Raw genomic sequence first — 20,683 nt, forward strand, 5'->3', positions numbered from 1 at the left:
GTTGACCTGCTTGCTGCTTCCTTTAGTACTGCAAGCATCCTCTTCTACGGACTTGTTCACTGCCTTACCTTAAAGACTCTTATTGTACCTTTTCCATTCTACTATGTACCTTTTCGATTCTATATAATATCCCCCATATCTTGAAACGGAAACTACACTTTTGCAGAACAGCACGATGAAACTAATTCACAAAGAGACTCCACTAAAGCTAGAACCGCGCCTGTAAAGAAAGTGTGGGCATGAAACTAAAACGGATTATTCTGTTGCTGTAACTCTATCCCGGGCTTCTTCTCTAGCATCTGATCCTTCTTCGGCTTCTGATCTTTCCCCTGTTGCAGATCCCGCCTTGCTGCTGACTTCCGAACAACTTCGATTTCTGATCCTTATGAATAAGCTTAAGATCCAGATTCTGAGTAAGATCCTAATCTAGCTCTTAAAACTTCTCTTTATTTATTTTATTCAGCTTCAAACAGTAATCTTTGAGCGCCAAGTCTACCTTTGATTGATTCTTTCGAGTCGAGCGCAGAAGCGGAGGACACTCTTGAACTTAGGGCATCAATCCAAAAAACCAGCACTTGATTCTTTTGCAAGAGAGCTTGTTCCTGCTGCTTGTTTTCCTTACTCCCTACTTGAATAACAAATAGGCAGGCGCCGAACACCTGACTTAGTAATGGCAACCAACTAATGAATATACTTACTTGTCTTATGAGAACTTTGACTTATGCGCTAGATCGTACCTTAGTTCAATTCAGACTGGGTTTGTTTGTTTGTTTGTATATTGGATTCTGGATTTGGAGTTTAGAGCGCAGGGTAGGCGAGAAGGAGCACTAGGACTAGGGTTGTGAAGAAGCACTACTAGGTTGGTGAGGGAGACCAAGATTTGTAGTATACGCTTGGTGGGACAACTACAGGAAAGTCAGGAACAGAGACAGTAAAGGCTTACTTATGAAAGCTATCAATAGAGAATGAAAGGCGAAAGCAAGAGGCTATAGGTGTATTATGTTAAGGAATAATAGAATATTCGAATAGGAGTTAGGCGCCTATACAAAATACTAAGATAAGGAAGAGGCAGAGCCAAGCTCACAAGCAAGAGTAGTAGGACCAAGTCTCAGAATAAGAAACGAAAAGTCAGGTTTGGGTTCTGGTATTGGTAGTTGGCGGTGTCAGCTCAAAGCCAGGATACAGGTCAGCTGTTAAAGAAAAGAAAGCAAAGATAGTGAGAGTTGGAGTCAGAGGGGACAGGCTTATAAGCACCAGTTCCTTTCTCGGTAGGATTGTTTTCATACAAATATACAGGAAGGGTAGGCTAATAGCCCAGGTTGGCATACTAATAATATAATAAGCACAGGCTCTTAGGTGCTTCTTTATAACTAACAAGCAAAGGTGTCAGGAGCAATGCGGAGAACGAAATCAAATAGTAGAAGAATTATAGGTCAAATGAAATGATTAAAGAAGTATATTAAGTAGCGGACTACTTAAGTAATAGGCATACGCCCAGAGACAGGAAGCAAGGTTTAAAAGCAAAGGTTGTAAGTTTGTAAGCAAAGAGGGCTAGGCTATGAGAAAGGATAGTAAGCCAGTTTGTTAGGTAGCGAGATTCCTAGTTGTTATTTCTCGTATGAAGGGCAGTGTTACAGCTTGAAAACAAGTAAAGCAAAGGTACGTACCAATATTCTTATTCCTATGAGTATAGTATATGTTAGTTTATTATATGTTAGTATATCAGTATATGTTAGTATAGTATATAGTTGGAGCCTCCCCTGTCTTGCCTGCAAACTGATACCTATGCCAACAATACTTGTTCTCGTAACAGGATAGAGGGATCCCACTAATGAGTAACATAATCAAAGTAGAAACAAGGGATTTCAACTCGAAACTATACTACTCAAGTGAAGGGCCTATGCCCGGGACTAGCATTAAAGCAAGGGGAGATAGAGTTAAGGTAAATGGAAACAAGGATTGAACTACCCTTTTTCAAGAATGGAGCTGGTACCAACAGGGCGGACGCTCAAAAAAGGAATGAACTTAGGTAGGAAAAGAATAGAACCTCTGACAAACAGACTCGAACACGCCCTTAACATAGATAGAACCGCCGATCCGGATCTTTACTTTACGGACTAACTCTTCCGCTCTTGGTTCCCGGCCCTACTATGCTTACTTTGATTCTCCCACTAACAACTTCGATTCTTTTTAGTTGGGGGCGCGCTTACACTCTGTATTAGCTCATAAAATGCTTTCTCTTATTATAGCTTTCCACCCTTAGGCTTAGTAGTTGATAAGAGGATAGCGCATGAGTCTAAGAGAACTGACAAAGACGGGGGCTAGCCCTTAGGGGAATGAACCACAGAAGTTAGAACTAAAGAAAGGAGTAGCGGGTCGAAGCTCCTAGACAAGGATGCGGATAAGTATTACAATAGGCGATGTCCATTTGATAGCAGGGATAGTTCTAATTAGATCGCGAGCAAGGCAGGGTTCGGTGCCAGTGTAGCATGCGCGGGCTCTTCGGATTGGCGCTGTCATTCTGACTTATGAGTTGGATTCTTTGTATACTTAGTTCGTTTCTATGTTCTCTAGCCATATCCTTTATTCCCAGCATCGTTCTTGTTATCGGATTAGTAGCTCTATTCTTGCTATGGTAGGCAGGTTTACTTACTTGGGTAGCTGACTCAATCTATTCTTTTGTTTCATCCGTTCTCCTTTCTTTATTTGGATAAGGTCCGAGCGGGAAGTTACGGCTTAGAAGCGGGAAGGCGAAGTAGGCCAGGTTATAATTATCTACAAGGGGCAGGGTGAATCTATTTATTCCATACTACTACCGGAAAGGGACTCTCGATCGGGTGTTAAAGCATAAACCTCAAAAAAAACCTTTCTAACGAGGAAGCCTAAACCTCCAAAGAAGGGAAAACCGCCCCAAGTAGTGGTCCACGGAAGGACTCTCAAGATGGTGTTCAAGCCTAAACAAACCTATCAATCACAGGTGTTGCTGCAGGTAAAGAAAACGGATTAGAATAAGGAGATGAATCAGAGGATGATGAAAGAGCAGAGAACAAAGTCATAAATACATTATACCGTTTGTCGAATTGCCTGGCCTGATCGAAAGTCATCTGTGTTTGTTGTCGACTCTAAATCATGGTTTACAGTGCGTACAGAGGTATTACTTATGTTTAAGGGTTAATAGAAGTTATAAACGAGTCCTGTGTTAAAGGGTTAATAGAAGTTATAAACGAGTCCTGTGTTAAAGGGTTACTGCTTCACCGAGCTAGCTTATAGAGTTCGGGTGCTGAAAGCCTACTTACTCTATTCCTAAACAAGTCCAAAAGGGCATTCTTCCACTGGCCATTTGAAAGATGAATCTATACCTTTATTCATCAAATAAGGTGCCCTAGCCTAGCCGCATTCAATGCTTCTGATTCCATTCCTTAAAACAATTCTATCACACAGGGGCGAGTTCTTTTGACTCTCCGTTTATTCGTGCAAAGAGCCAAGCCAAGCTACCTTTATTCCCCATCAACTGGAAGGGAAGAAGCGGTCAATCCGGAAATCCTGTAATCAAAGCCTTATCATACTGCCGATAATCGTCTGCTAAGTCTGCTGTGAACAAAAAGGCATTTGCTTTGTCCCACAGCTTATTCGAGAACTGCTGATTCTAGAGATGAGAAAACAGCCAAAGACCCTATTGGGCATTCTATGCCTATTCAGATTGATGAAACCTACTCCTGCCCCACACTTGGAAAAGAATGAATGCACTTCCTTTAGATGCTCCGGTATTGGGGAAATCCGTTCGGACATCTCCCATATTCTCTAGAGGAAGCGCTCCTTGCCTGAAATACTGGTTGACTTTCTTCTTAAACGAGTAGTATTGTTAGGATAGTTGCAAGGAAAGGGAAAGAACCAGATTCACTAGTCACTGTCCCCGCATCCGAACTAGAGTAGTAGTAACACAGCTGATGAACTTACTAATTGCTTTGACGAACTGAGGAGGGGGAAAATCATATGAGTCACCAATACAATCAGAATAGTATTAGTGCCTTTGTAAGTAAACCGGGTAAGGGAAAGAAGAGTGAAGTTACCCATGGGAGTATGGGGCACAAGCTACTCATATGAGTCACCAATACAATCAGAATAGTATTAGCTTCCACTTCCTAAACGACTATCTTTGCCTTTAGGTTCAGACTAGTTTTCTAGTAGAAAAGGTGAGTCAAAGAGTAGGGCTATCGGTTTAGTGCCAGTTGAGGTTTATTAAGCAGTTTCGGGTCGGGAGAAGAAGGAGAGTCGACCAGATCATATGCCTTAAGATAATAAGCCGCAAGCAACGAAGCAGGAAGGAACGGAACAGAACTAGTGTATTTGGGGGCTAGATAGGTTCTTTACCTTAGTGGAAGAGCTGGACTTTCCACCATTGCTTATCAGGGGACTTTCAACAAATAAGATGCTAGGCGTCAATGAACTAGAACAGCTTTCGGGTACCTCAATTTAGGATGGATTTATTTGATTAGTTTACCCTGCCCTGTCTTTAACGATTAATCAGCCTATTCTTCAGCCACAACACCGACCCAACTTATTCATAATAATACTTCCAACTTATTCATAATAATACTAGAAATCTATACTAGGTTTAGGTGCTTGCTCGAAAGAAGGAAATGAATGATCAAAAAACAGAATAGAATGTAGGCGCAGGATCAGAGGCGTCAGTGAGCGGACCCACTTACCTTACTTAATGCAAATAACAATACATCATGATTAAGGTACCTATTGCGGAGTCAGCATCAGCGGGTAAGGCTTAAGAATCAGGCGCACTAGATCAATCCTTTTCTGATTGCCTACTTTCATCAGCAGAGTCCACTGATATAGCATTAGAGTCCACTGATAGAGCAGAGCCCGTAGTTATAGGTGGAGCAGAGCCGGTACAGGATTAAGCCCTTTAATCACCAATGTCGGTCTCTAGGTTCGGTGCTAGAGTGTTGTCTACGAGATCATAAACTGGATCAGATGCAGCTGCAAAAACACATAGATAATAAAGGTAAGATTACTCTTATATATATACTAGCTAGGGCAAGAAAGGAGGATTCCTGTCACTGTATTTGTAGCCAGAGTAGAGGTAGGCAAGTTTACTAGCTAGGGCAAGAAAGAAGGATTCCTGTCACTGTATTTGTAGCCAGAGTAGAGGTACGCAAGTTGACAGCCCCAACACAAGTAGTAGCATTACGGATGTTCTAGTTCTTCCTCTTTCTCCCAGCCTTCCTACTGATTGTTCATGGTAAGCCATCTGATTGGATTCTGAGCTGGTATTCCTACATCTTTTCGAATGCTTTCTTGCTTCCGCATTCTTATCTATGTGAACTACCCTAGTAGTTGTTGTTGCAGCCTCCTCTCAGCTTGTTTGGACGCTTCTCTTCCTTAGTAGTTTCCCCACTTTTGGATCTTCTCTTTCTATTCTTTGGAGTCGTTATAGCCACCCCCTGCGTGTTTTCTTCGGTATCTCTACGCTTTTCTTAGTTGTTTCTCTGTCAGCTGCCCGTGTGATTCCTCGGCGTAGCTGCTTTAGTGTTGCTTCCGGCTTTCCCAGCTGTGTTTCTCTGCTAGGTGAGTTTCAGTGAACTAGGAAGAAAATAGACATCATTGGAACCCCGCTAAAGACCATAAATGGAACGCAGTTAAACTACAGCCCGTTGACCCTTAAACAAGTAGTCGAGTAGTTCTAGGGTACTTATCTAGTTTACAGTCCCAACAATTAGTGGTCCAGCTGATAGAGGACTTGCTCATAACTCTATATAATGTATTTATTGCTTAATGCCCGGAGTAGGTAAATAAACAAGATGCTATATAAGCTTTGTATACATCTGTCAAAAAGTTAGGGTGTTGTTGGTTCGTTCTGAAATCAAGTCTAGTTTCGGGTAAGCCAAGAGCAGAGCAAACGATTAGAGCCTGCTGTAGATTAAGGAAAGTAAGCCGAGAATGAATCAATTTCTGTTTGAGTGGAAAGAGCAAGATCAGAAGCCAGCAGTTCAGTCTCTCGGAAGGGATTCAAATGAAACAAGCTTAGGCGCGGCACAATGCGGAAAGGGGAGTTTCGGGCCATTTTCTCTTTTCGGGCAAGAGGATCTTCCGTTTCTTATTCTGCGTTCTATAGATTCAATGTTTTAGTGTGTTTACTTCTTTCTAGACACTATGCTATGCTATGCTAAATGATTTGAAACGCCCAGTTGAGTTCGTAGAAACCACTATGATGCTACTAAGAAAAGGAGTTCTGTTAGTGAATTACTATAAGGCCGGGCTTTGGGGAAGTTCGTTTTCTTTTCCATTCTTCTTTTATATAAATGCTTTAATAAAAGATTGTTTGACTTTTGCGCTAATGGAGCTCACCCTCTGGCATTAGTCAGCTTTGGAGTTCAAGAGTCAGCTATGTTTTGTTAATCTCTTACATGATGCGTGCACACCATCTGCTTTTCAACAAGCAAACAAGCAAGACCAGGACTTGGGCACTGGGTATTCTCTTTCTTCCCTTAGTAACTGATATTCTTATATATTAATTCCGCAAGTAAGCTTCTGTGAGTTCCGCTTCTCTTACCTATTGCTCTGCTCTGGTTAGCACAGAAAAGCTAGCACCCCACCACCCGGCTAAGGATTATGTTTATTATATGACAAATCTTCCAATAAGTGTTTCACACCTCTGTCAACTAATACGGATTCGACTAGATAGGATTCAACAATTAGAGAAATCAGGGTGCGTGCCCATAGTGCCTAAGGAGTGAGTTCAAAAGAAGTAGGTTCGGGTGCTCAAACTCAAGAAAGGAGGTCAGGTCGGGGAAGTCAATCAAGGGTAGCCAGAAGTCTTATGGGGAAGTCAAGAAAGGATCGAATAGAGAAAAGATAGATAGAGAAGTAAATCACGTTAGCCCTTATGGAGATATAGAAGTAAATCCCGGACGAGTGAAAAAGTGTTCTTTAAGAAGCATCATAGGTAACATAAAGTTAGTGATTAGGGTGTGTTTAGGTACCGAAATTCTATGTGTTAAGCATTCCTTTCTCTTTCTTTCCTTAGGGGTCGAGAGAAGGCAGCCCTAGATATATTTACCACACAAAGAGCGGCATCCCGATCTGACCTGATACGGACTCTATTGCCAACCTTCGCATTTAGCAAAAGCTTATTTATGGACTTGAGACATCGGCATGGGCACAGACAGGTAGAGACAGAAGCAAACACAGATCCCGTTAAACACTTCTTAATCACTCCATATCCCTTCCTATTTGAGAGAAACAATAGTAACAACTCTGAATCCATTAAATAAAGTAAGACCTGTAGCAAAGACACAGTTCAGTTCCTTCGGCGGCTGGAAAGGCAGTTTACTTCGTTAAACCTCTTGGAAGCAAAGACGCAATACACAGGGAGTTAGGTATATAAATACACAGGGAGTTAGGTATAGAAGGATCGTAAGTTTACATACAGAAAGGCCGCTCTAAAAAAACAGAATAAGAAGTTTACTCATTTGATCATGACCCAGTAAAAGGTGAACTATGCTATCTCGCCCACATCTACTAGAAATTGGAATACATAGAGATTGAGATCGATAATATCTGACCCTTTGGACGGATCCAGTTACCATTCGCGAGCCAAAGCTTTACTAAGAAAAGAAGGGCTATCCGCTTTAGTCGGCTAGAAATTCCTTTCATCTATCTTTCAGTTCCATACAGAGGTAAATATCCGGAGAAATAGCAATGTAAATACCACACCGTTCTTTTCTTTCTATTGATTCAGTTCTATAAGCACCTATAGTTATTGTGTCTATTGTTTCTATTGATTGAGTCCTACAATTTACCTAGTTTTGGATTGAATCCTTAGAAAGAAGTTCTTGATTGAGTCCTTAAAAGGAATAGCAGGGATGGCAGCAGAGCTATAGTCAATTAAGCCGCGGGAAGCAAAGGCTGCAATAAAGATATACATGGGTCGCATAGAAGGGTTAAGCCAGGCTGCTTGTAAGGTGCTGAAAGCCGTAGTGGCTATGTTTGAAAGCAATCTATCCCTTCAAAAGTGTTCTTTGTTAGTAGGAAGATGGCTTGAGCAGATAATGGTAAGGGAATGCATAGGCTATACAGAGTATAGAAGACACTAAAAATAGGTATTCCTCAAAAAGTAGATAGAGAGATATAGAAAAGGCCTGACTCTATTCCTTCACTTACTGTTCTTTAAGGATGATGGCGTGCCCCATAATAGACTACCAAATATCATTTGTATTTCCTCCTATATAATATCATAATATCTCTTATCTCATTTGTATTTCCTCTTATCTAATATCATAACTCTTATATAATATCATAATATCTCTTATCTCACCTATATAATATCATAATATCTCTTATCTCACCTATCTCTCTCTAAGGAATCAATAACCACTTCGCTTAGGAACTCTATTGACTTAGTATGTATCTGTTTCGCTTAGGAACTCTATTGACTTAGTATGTATCTGTCTCCCAATGCCTCTGTCTATCTTCCCCCCGTGCCCGGATAAGTTGATAGGCATGGTTCTATTAGGTGGAAAGGGACAGCAAACACTTGATTCTATACCTCCAATAAGTTAATAGAGAAGAAGAATGTATAGGGAGGATACGGCCTAAGAACAATCTAGCACCCTCTAGAGACCTAGAAATTCTTCATTGGAATAAATAGTTTGTCAATGCTTTCAGCTAAGGCAAGCATAGGGTTGCAAGAAGAGCCCCGAAAAACACCTCTCCTTCTCTCTTATAGAAATATTGTAGAGTTACAAAGGATACATTAAGTTAGTGCCCTCTTCATACAATTAATTTAGGCTAGGCCATCAATAAATAAAGGGCTGAGTTACCTTATTTTCATGCATATCGCGCTTCTAGTTATATTTTATGATTGAGTTTTGTTTGTATAGTTGTTTTGTGATAGTATAAATTGTTTCCACTAGCCTCGTTAAGCAAAAGTAGGAGGACAACAATCAGGCAAACACATCGCGATACCAACTATAGCAATCGTCGTGAACTGCGAAGAGCCCTAAGAAAGGAAAGGAGGCGCGCCATAGGAGCAGACCTAATATAAACAAATGCATAGTAAACTCACTTGCTTTAGCATAGGAGCCCTTCCGCCGAGCTCAAGCTCAAAGACCAGAACCAGAGCTATAAGCAGGCCCCACCTTCGGAGCTAGCTAACCATGCATTCCATGTTGCCGCCAGCGCTTCCCTACCTGAATAAAATCAAATAGCTAAAAAGATGCGGAAGCTGAAAGAGAATAGAAAGAATACTTCCGAAGCGCGCATCCTCACAACCAACTCTAATAGTAATAGTAATAAGTTTCACACGCTACGAACACTTCCGCCTATATAATGGAATGATTGACTATATAATGGAATGATTGACTATACTATATAATGGAATGATTGACTATTGATGCACCGAAGAGGGATGTGACTAATTCTGATTTATGACTCCTGACTCCTGACTGAGGGCAATCGGTGGTGGCTACCTGGTTTAAGTCTTATAGTTACTAGTTATAGTCTTGTAGTTAGGTGTCTGATCGGTGTGAGTTGAGGTCTTGTTAGCAGTGAGTTAAGCCTGTAACTACCCAGAGCCAGTCCCATACCAGCTATCCTTGCTTTAAGTCTCAGTAGACACCGCATCAGTCTTAGCAGCAGTTGTCTTAGTCCTGATTGTTAGGCGCCTCAGTCTCGCTACCCTTCTTAGCGCTCTCAGGCACCAAGACACTACTACAAAGGCAACGAAAGTCAAGAGCTCAATTAATATATGTTAATGGGGCTATAAACAAGTCCAGTATTCAGGGCGGTAGCGAGCGAAAGAGTCACTAGTTGAAGGCTGATATAGTACCCTGGATGCGGGGAATCGGTGGTATTGGTTTCATTCTTGCCCTGACTAGTTGGATTCCTATACTAGGTGCGGGAATCATTACCTTTAGTACTAGTTAGATGGGTGCGGGGGCAAAGCCAATTCCGGTTTCCTTAATAAGAGAAGAATTCATTTGATAGGGAATGTTAGTAGTTCATTAGTAGTAAAGCCCTTATTGGAAAAGATCTCGACTTTTCTGGTGAGACAGGCTATTCTTACGGTGTTAAGTAAACTCTATTCTCTATTCTATAGAAAGAAACTAATAGCTTGCCCCCGAACCGACCTATAAGAAGTGCCCGACCCGACACAAGAACGGAAAGAGTATCTACGGAAGCTGAAGTCGACCTAGACCTAGACCTCGCAACAAAGAATGGAATTGACCTCGCCTCTGTCTCTTATCCGATACCTCTGGTTCTTTGACTAGACTAGCGCCCTATATGCAGGCCTAGTAACAGACTTCATAACAAGTAACTGACTTCCTAGTAACTTCCTTCAACAACTACCCTCGACTCAAAGGCATCGCAGCCAGCTAAAGCTGCCCTCGCCTAAAAGCCTTAACCTTAGCGACCCTCCTGACTACCTATACTAGCTAGCACAGGCTTGGATTCGTTGGTTTCAGTCTGATTGTGCACCATATCAGGCTTACACTCGCTTGCTTCAGTCTGCCCAGCACTGGTTGTAGCCTCAGTAGCTCAAGTTGAAGCCTTGGATCACTTGGGGTCTTAGTCTTGATAGTAGTAGTTGCATTCTCAGTCTACCCGGTATCAGTCTTTAATGAGTTAGTTCCATTCCGAGCCTACTTACTATGTCAAAGAGCACTACTAGGCTAGATCCACCTTCTTTCTATACTGAACGACGCTTCCATTGGAGATGAACTACAGCACCGATAACGCTTATTGAACAAGCAAGCGCACCTTACCGGACTCTTTTCTTCAAAAAGCAGGGAGTTAGTTTATTACCGGACTCTTTTCTGAAAGCAACATAAAATGCAGTTAGGTATCAACGGCGCAAGTCCTGTTTACTGCGTTAGTGAGCTGGTTGATGCTAGTTAGCGAGTTGATCAAAGTGCTATAGGAGTTCTACTGGGGTCTCAAGTTAGGTAGAAAGTCAAGTGGAGTAGCCTGTTGCTCAAGAAAAGAAGTCGAAAGTCGAAGATATTGTTATTGCGCTTGAAGGAAAGTAGAAAGTAGCAAGTAACGTTGAAAGAAAGGAGTTTAGCTCGCCAAAGCCTAAGTGCCTTAGTGCATTAGTCAATTCAAGCTTTCACCGACGCTTAGTTCTTAAAGGAAATAATGCTCTTTATTAGTTTTGAATTACTTATATATGGTGGGCGATATTCTCTTCTTATAGCCATGATAGCTAAATGATTTTCAACAAGCAGTTTTGTGCGCGTTAGCCCACTTTCAGAGGAGCTCCGTTAGCGACTATCGTTTGTTTGGAGTTATCGACTATAGAGCCTTTGTGAGCTTTGGAAGAAAGGAGGCAATGCTGCTGTTTGTTTAGATTAGAGTGACAGTGCCTCTTTCTAGTGTTGGATGATGAAGCTTACTATAAATATGATTGGATTTAAGCAACAGGTAGATCGCCCTTTAAGCAACAGGTAGATAAAAAGCTCTTGTGCGTGCGGAAACGAGTTGAGTTTCGAAAGCTCTTCTCTTGTCTTGCGCACCGGGCGTTGAACCGCTCGTGAGCAACAGTAGGACTCGACTGACTTGCGTCTAGGAAAGTCGCTAGGGTTGGTGCTCTAGCTCTAGGTCGGGCATATTTATGAAGTGCAGTATTTACATGCTTTCTTTGCAAGGAGAGGATAGAGGTGAAGAGTAGAGATCATCTCTTTCTGAATGAATACCAACCCACCGGAGCGCTTAAGGCTAAAGTCCAGTCTGCAGCAACACCTCTTCTTACATAATTACCTGTTTGATAGAAAACCCGTATCTTATTGCTCAACGGAACGAATATAACAGTTAGCTGTGCGAGCAAGTGTTGTCGACGCCGACGAAATAGGATCGGTGCCAAAGTATGCAACAAGGAGAGTGGAGTCTCAATTCAGATCAGTATCCATCTCCATCTCTAAGTCAACCAGGAATCATTCCTTCTTGCGCAACTCATTAATTTCCATTTAGTGCACCACCTTATTATAGAATCTTGTAACAAACCTACAGACAGCTGACTCTAACTATACTTCTGGAACTAATATCGGCTGCTATCCCTTAGCTTAGGTCCATGAAGGGAAATAATGGAATCTATCTCAAATAAGTGCCTATATTAGAATTAGATGTTGGGCAGAGGGTTCCGCTCCATAAGATTAGTATTAGGGAACAGGGTCTAACAACCAATGGCGACGTTGTGCTTACGTGAGAGTTGTTGAAATGGAATGTTGTTGCTATCTAGATTCTATTTGAAATGGAATTCCATAAGTGTGGGGAGGGCGCTAATTCTTTACTCCAGTCTATTAAGGGTTAGGCTGTGCCTTTAGCTTATCAGTAATTTCAACAAGGAAGCAAGAATTCTATTCCTTCACTTCAAGTCAGAAATCCGTTTGCGAGTTTATGGAGTTTAGAGTAATAAGTGTGTTTGTGCCAGCAGCAGTAATAAGTGAGTGATGAGCCAACAATAATAGGTTAAGAGCCAACTGTTGAGTTCCTATGAAGCGCCATTAAGGTGAATGTTACCCCTTTAGCGCTTTTAGCTCCTGCCGCCCAGAATACATCTCAGGAACAAGAACCAGATTTGCTGTAGGAGAATCCGCAGCAGCTCCCGATGACTAAAACATGATAGGACTTGCGGAGGAAACAGTAAGGTGACTCTAATTTCATATATAATATGAATGCTCTCTTTCTTCTATTCGTGGTATAACTAAAACAAAAGCTTCGTGGTATAACTAAAACAAAAGCAAGGGCGCGGGAAGAACTCGCCATCGTGCAATTCCCATCGATACTGATCAAGCATATTATCTTACAGGAACAGGCAATACTTAACTTAACGCTGAGGGATGAATTCCATCTTTTACTTGCGCTACGTTTCCTTGAGACTTGACCGCTCCGTGGGCAGCAGCAGTATGGATTCTCCCTTAAACACTCTCGCACTAGGATAGGATGAAACTCTCACTCTACAAACTCGACCTCTCCTTTCTTAACCGTTTGATGCTGACCAGATTTTCGCCTTTGCATGAAAAACTCCATTCTTCAATTCCACTATCCTTACGCGCAGATCAATCCTATGATTCTGATTACCACTACTGGGTCTATACCCCGAAAACTGGAACACTTGTTATTCAAATGTACCTATTGGGCAGCTGCTCTTTCCATTCATTTTAGCCTATTCAAATGGACTAAGCCAAGCACCCGACAAGGGGGGAAAGCCTTTCACTCAATCCACCCATCTGAAATGAAAGTACACGCGCGTTGACTCCGACTTCTCCTTGACTTCCCGCGCTTGCTGCTGACTTTCCACTTTATAGGGTAGAATGAACTTATTCTGACTGGGAAACAGTCCAACGAATTCCTTAATTTCATTGCCGACAATAACCTCTCTATACGACTAGGAGAGGAGCGTAAGCCTACGGAGTACCTTGGAAAAGAAACCTCAATATCCGGGGTTCTGAAAAGGTGGACACACAGTCGGCAGGAAACAGCTGTATTGCATAAGGCTCTGGTTTGGATAATCTTTCCTGGACTCCCGGTCGAATAAAAGTGACCGGATATTATGTATTCTTTTTATAGTCGAGTGAGTAGTCCGATCCAATTGGATGAGCATACAGTGAAGCTAAAAAAGAGGTGTCCGTTACACGGCTTTGTTGAAAATCCACTTTCAGAAGTCTATCGTGCGGGGCTCCTTATAGGAGTGACAGGGAAAGAGTTCTGGTTTCCAAATCCTTGCTTATGCCTTACGTGCGGCAATAAGTATAGGTTATATAAGATGATCTAAAGCCATCAAAACCAAACCAGGAAGCGTGGGCAATGGAATAAATAACGACCTATAGGGACACGGAGTCGAGTGAGGCCAGATCTGAGCGTAAAGAAAGTCGAAAAGAGAGCCTGCAATCAGAGAACCATAAGTTAGTTGGAGTGCAGTAGCTCACTAAAATCTACTAAGTAAGGAGCCTTCGGTCCGTGGACCCCAGCATGGATGCATAGGCTCAATCAGCAAGATCTTCCGCAGTTAAAGGTCACTTAATTCTATCATTGGTACTCGAGAGATAAAAGAAGTATTTGTTTCCTCTGCACTAACGGGAAGGGAGTTTCTTAGAGTTTACATAACAAGCAGGTCTGAAAGGGAAAGTTCCAGATGACAGGAGAGTTCCAGAAGTCGAATCGCATCTTCACTGCCCACGTAGCTTGTTCGGTCAAGTAGAAAGGTGTTGTTTAAATGGGCCAAGATAACAAGTAGATCTCGCCAAACCAAAGTGTCTGAACCTAAACTAACAGTTAGGCCTAGGCGGGGCAGGTCCACGTGGGTTGAAGCAACGAGACTTGATGCGCTACGAGACGGGGTACTTCTATTGCAACGCTCTTGGGACAGTTTGAAGCTACTCAATTTCATCTTTCGATTCGAGCGCCTTGTTCAACAAATCATTCCCATAATTCATTTCCCTTACGCGAGCCACGCCTTTCAACATGAACTGGTTTTTCTCCTGTTGAAGATCTCTCTTCTGCTTAAGATCCAGATCTTTATGATTCTCTTTCCGCATTTTGACCCTTACCGCAACAGAACCAGTATACTTTGACAACACTAGCACCCCATAAGGAAGTGCGCTGAAGAAGATAAGGTCGGGTGGGTGATGCTGTCAACTCCGATTGAGAATCTTACACCGCCCTGAAGAACCCCTTTCCATTTATGGTATCCGTGAACAAACCCCCTATTCCCTATTTATGGTATCCGTGAACAAACCCTCATTCCTCATTACCGTGCGCTTATCCATTTGTATCCTATTGACACCACTTATTTACAAGTTAGTATTACACCAGACAAGCAGATGAGTTATCCATGCTACCTTAACGGAATTGAACCTATCCATGCTACCTTAACTGAATTGAACCTCCTAAAAGCTTTATACGAAGCTTGTGACTTTTTCGAAATGTCAAAACATGCCTTGATGCAACAAGCTTACTCGAAAGAAACCTATTCGGGGGAGCGTCGTTGGGAGCTAGATCCATAGTCTAAAACGGAGGAGTTGTTTTATTTATATCAATGGGGTTGAAGCCTGAGGCCCGCCTGGCGACTCTGAATTAATATTACATTACGTCTAACAAGAGAAGAAGTCTTTACCTTGTCTTGTGCCCTCCACACGAAGCTAGGGCATCGATGCGAACGCTTGTTAGTTCTTAAGTAAGGTTAGTTCTTAAGTAAGTCGAGAAACTAGTTAATTGTGCCGAGCCCTCGCCTTGGAAGCAATCTTTGAAAGCCTTCCCTTTGGTTCTTTGATCGGAGAATAATACATATGATATGGTTGGAAATAAAAGCTTTCTATACTGGGCTTGTGTGAAGCATGAGAGCATGAGCGAGCTCAGTCTTTCGCTACTCCTGTAACCCTGTGCATAAAACCTATGCTAGCTCTGTCCTGTGCATAAAACCTATGCTAGCTCTGTACGAATAAAGGGTATTTTGTTTCCCACTGTTAAGGAGCCAGAGCCTCTTAGGAGGTCCACTCGAGTCATCCTGAGACCCTACCACTTGAGTGAAGCTAAAAACTATTAAGGTTCTGATCTAACTAGCAGCATCACTTGATTTAGAGCAAAACCGGAGTGAAGACAGCACTGCTTTCCGCTCCAGGATATTGATTTGAGGAGATCCACATAGAGTAGCCTCATGGTCATAGCAGGATCATAGAACAAGGTTGGTTTGTCGATTGGAGAAATCCTTGCTAGTATGGAAAATAAGTCTCCCTCTTTCTTGTGGTACAGGAGGTTCGATGATGTGGTTACAGGTAATGGCTTCGTTAGGAACGAAGCGGTGTTTATACGAGGACAGCTACCACAAGCAAAGGATAAGCAGTAGTTGCAGGTCTAAGCCGGCACAGAGTACTCTTTGTCTCCTGGGTACCCCTAAATCTTCTTCCGTAATAGCTGCCTCGATTGCGAAGAGTCTAACAAGCCCTGAGCGCACTGAGTGCTTAGCAAGGAATTCCAATTAATAGCATCACTTCTATCACTTACATAGCATATCGATAGTAGCTACAAGACAAAAAACGAACTACTGAATTCAAGTAAGAGAAGTGGTTTTTCAATGGTAGAGCTACAATAAAGCATATACTAAGCTAACCTACGAATCTAAGCAGTTGTATCTAAACAAACTAAAGGAATAGCTTGACCTAAAGAGTCAAGAGCATACATCCACACTGTTAGCTACCCGAGCCACGGTGGTTAAGCCTGCATATCGTGGAGTCTTGCTAGTGGGTTAAAGCTTTAGAAACACTAGTGGGATCCCGGCTTCTGTCTTTAATTCCTAGAGTGATGTTTACTTAACACCTGAAACAACAGTGATCAATGGAATAGAAAACCACTCGCCTTTTTTAGACCCAATTTCCCTAATCAACATTAAGAGAATATTATATACAATACCGAAATAAGCAATTGCAGAATGAAAAGCAGAGTGAAGACACTTGCAGACAGGAAAGGCTGACTCAACCACAAGGAAAAGAGCAAGGCTTGGACATAGGCATAGAGAATAAGGCTTGGGCTTACTCAGCTATATAGTGAGAGTGCTATTAATGGAAGGAAACAGCACTAGGTAGGTAGGCCAGAAACAGAGATAGGGTTGGTCAAGAAGGAGGTCAATTCTGGTAGTGAGTAGTTCCATTCTTTCTATTGTAACAGTCTTATATGGTAGGCTTCGGTCTGAAACTGTAGCTTAGGGGGGGCTTTCTTCATTCTGACTTGAATACCGATGTATCCTAACTTCGATTATTGTTCCTATATGGTGTATCCTCACTTTAGAGTTCATATTCCTATCAGTTGTAGTGAAATTCTTAGAAGCAGGTGTCACTAGTTATGTCTTGTTAGCAGCGGTTTCATCCTTATAAGCAACAGTTCCATTCTTTCGGTATTTGGTGTATTCCTGTTCGTGGTAGTTCCATCCCTGTTAGCAGTGTTTTCATCCTCATATGTAGTGGTGCATTTCTTATTAGCAGAGGAATCATACTTCAACTAAAGGGAGGGAGCCCTAGAGACAGAAAAGACAGAGTGAAACAATAGAATCAGAATTAGGGTAGGCAGTAGTAGTTTAAGAGAAAAGAAAGACATACCTCCATAGGGGATAGTTAAAGAATCCGAGTCCAAGAAGGCAGACTTTAAGGAAAGGGAACTAAGGCTGATAGAAAGTCAAGTAAGGCTGAGAGTGAACTCCCCACTGGAAGAATTAAGGTAGACGAGTCTTAAGTCTCAGAGACTGTAGTTATAGTCCGTTTTCTGGTAGTTCCATTCTGGTTATAGTCATTGTTTTATTATATTACTGTATACCCTATATATCTCGTATCTCATATCCACTGCTACAGAATGAAAGAAGGGCGGCTCTGTTCTTGTGAGCAACTGTAGGAGTTAATATGTGAAGCAACAGAGAGATTCTGGTGTTGTTGGTTCAGAGAGTATTAGGTCAGTAGCAAGCGGTTGTGTTGGTGTTGCTGTTAAGTCTTAAGTAGAGTTTTCCCTTTTCCGTACAAGTCATAAGCAAGTACTGTTCAATGCCCCAACTAGTACTTAAACGTAGTCGTCCAATTGAAGCGAAGCGGGAACGGGAAGTTCCGTTGAGTCTCTACTACTTGCCGTTGCTTGTCGGACTTCCTAATGCCAGTTAGGCTATTATCATCTTATTCAATTCCATTCTTCTACTATTATATTATTCAATTCCATTCTTCTAGCAGACCCTAGCTCATTACTCTGATTCCCTAATAGAGATATAGTAACTCCAGTCAGCTGTATAATGTCCTGTTAGAAAGTCAACAGCAATCGGGTATTCCCTATCAAATGAATTGAACATAGGTCTGTAGATGAGAAATCTAGGTTTACAGCCCCAAGTAGTAGTGAAGGAAGGGCAGAATCATCAGAAAATGGAGGCTCTCCTCTCCTTGCGAAGATGTAAATACCAAGGCTTTTCAGCGAAGTTTGTGTACGAAAGTGGAGTGCAAAAGTCCGCAGCAAAATAGACAGTTAGAAAGTCATCTGTGTAAGCAGTTTCAAGAGCAGACTCAGTGGTCAAAGTGAGTTGGCAATCTGATGGACTAACTTCAATTCATGGTTTCCTCGGTGCAATAGATTCAACTCATTCCTAAAGTCGTTAAGGAGCTGTATAATCTATCTCTTCACTCCTTCTTTAAGCAGAGTAGGAACAGTTTGATCTGCTGCTCGCTCTAAACTAATTCCTCAAGTTGCAAACACAGGAGCAGTTCAATCCATCCGTTTTCGGGCTTAGAAAGACAATCGTTCTGAAATCTCTGTTCGACTTTCATCATATCTTAGAGAATGGGCTGTTCCTGTTCTCTGATCTGAAGCAAGGAAGTCAAGTTTAGTGCACTTCTGCAAGTAGAGTTCAAGAAACAAGTTTAGGCGCGTCGAGCAATAAATAAGTCTCCGGGTTGGGGTGCGCAGAAAGTCTAGTTCCAGTCCTGTCCTCATTGACGTTAGTGAGTTATTCAGTTCAATGGAATTCCACAAGCTAGTTTTGAGTTCGTCCTTGCGCTTACAGAGTTAGGAGTGAGTATGAGTCATTCAAGTTCAAGTTGGAGGGTTCCCTTTCAAATGAAGAAGTGCCCTCTCCTCTCCTGGGTTACCCAATTCTTTATATATCAAGAAAATAAATGGTTTACTCAACCCATAGAGTCAGAATGGAATTTAGGCGGATGGATCCTATGCTATATTAATGAAGCCTATATTAAGGGACAGTGCTACATTAATGAAGCCTATATTAAGGGACATGGGAAGAGGCACGGTTAGTTGGATAAGGTGGATACTTCCTTCGCCGTCAAACTCACTGAACCCACCCTACTTAGACCACTACTTTAAGGGGTTGGGGCTCGAAACCCATCTTTTGATACTTGGTGTTGCTCGAAACCCATCTTTTTATCTAATTTAAGTAACACCTATACATAGCTAATATAACTGAATTGAAACAGGTACGTAATCCGGGGCGCATTCCTACTCAATGTATACTACTTTCCATGTACGTCCTCAGGTCTCTGGTAAGGGCCGTTCGAGCAAGCATCTCCTATCTCTGTCTATTAAGGGAGTTAGTTTGAAAGCAAGTAGAGAGTCAAGAGCGGGAACAGATACAGTATCAAGTCAATAAGCAGTTTCAGAAGCATCTGATCTTATTGTAGCAGGAGAAGCTCGAGCTCCCGTTCGCGCACCACGTCTTGATCCGAGGGAAAAGAATGCTTTTGAAACTTGGACTTTAGCCGAACTAACCTTAACCGAAACTTCAAGTTAATCACCGCTTACCCCGCGTAGCCAATAACTGATATAGTCGACTTAGATACAAGAACGCAACTTGATGAACCGAAATAGTAAGCTCATCTCTTTCCACGACAAAGACTCTAAACGAAACCTTTCACGCTTGTAGCTGACTTGAGAACTGCTTCATTTATTGCAGACTTGAAACCCATAACTGAACTCGCTTACAGTGCTCGACCACCTTGACTTTCCTTTGCGCTTGCAGCTGACTTTAGCCCGAGCGAGAGACTTTCCGACTCCTGCTACGGATTACCAAGTTATATGTACGGCTCCACCCTATATGATCATTCTATCATTTCTAGGAAGTTAAGAATAGCAGATGACCTGACAAGCGCCAAGCATTCCGGTGAGCATTCATTCTCAAAGGTGTATTCGGCTTCAACATATGATTACACTCATGAACGAAGCCCTTACTTGATTTCTTTCCCGCTTACTTGCAGCCTTTGCATTCATTTCTGTTGTCGATGTAGACTTGAATTTGGATTTGCAGCTGACAATTGAACTCATTTACTTGAAAGAAGAATCTTTAACGCTAGCACCTGAACCTCTCTACTCTCCACTTAGTACTCGCCGTCAGAAGCCTTTGAACCTATGTCGGATCGGCTTGCTGCGCTGCCTTCTCATACTTGATTATTAAGGCTACTTGACCTAGCCTTTTACCCGGGTGGAGGTGCTTTCTGAGCCAGACCTTACTTAGGCAATGACGACCGGAACTTCCCCCACAGAGATAGAGTCTAATTAATGAAATCATTCTCAATGGCGACCGGAACTTCCCCCACGGAGATAGGGGTCAGATTCATTCACCAATTCTCAATGGTGTCGAAATCTCTCAATAAAGCTGTTAGGCCATGCCCTTTTCCTATCTCTCTCTCCAGGGGCTTACTCACTTCACTCGACCAGTTCATGTGCAGCTTATTCTGTAACAAGAAGAGCGCATTCTGGACATTCAAGTTAAGCATCCTATTCTTTGATTCTGAAATTCCTAACAAGGCCTCTTTCTTCTCTCTTTCAAGATGGAATTCTTCGCGGTGAACAAAAGGAAGCAAGGCCAGCAAGAGAAAGGGCACAAGCTTTATGAATCCATTGAAGTGGGTAGCCGTGTACACTAGATATCAACAAAGGACGCTTTCTCTCACCCTTAGGAGGTTCTAACTCTTCGCCTTCGGCTTTCCATTGAATGATCTATCCGGTGTGTGTGATATTTAGACTCTGTCAGTTAAGAACTTATCCCTTTTCAATCTACGACGAATATGAAAAATCCCATAATACTATTAAAAACATATGATCAAAGCTAGAGTGGCGCACATAGCAATATCATCATGACATTCTCGTCGGCGGCTGTAATAGCGAACTAAGACTTTTCTTATAATTAGGGGTT

This window comes from Musa acuminata, unplaced genomic scaffold (assembly GCF_036884655.1).
Source record: "Musa acuminata AAA Group cultivar baxijiao unplaced genomic scaffold, Cavendish_Baxijiao_AAA HiC_scaffold_417, whole genome shotgun sequence".
Taxonomy (NCBI): domain Eukaryota; kingdom Viridiplantae; phylum Streptophyta; class Magnoliopsida; order Zingiberales; family Musaceae; genus Musa; species Musa acuminata.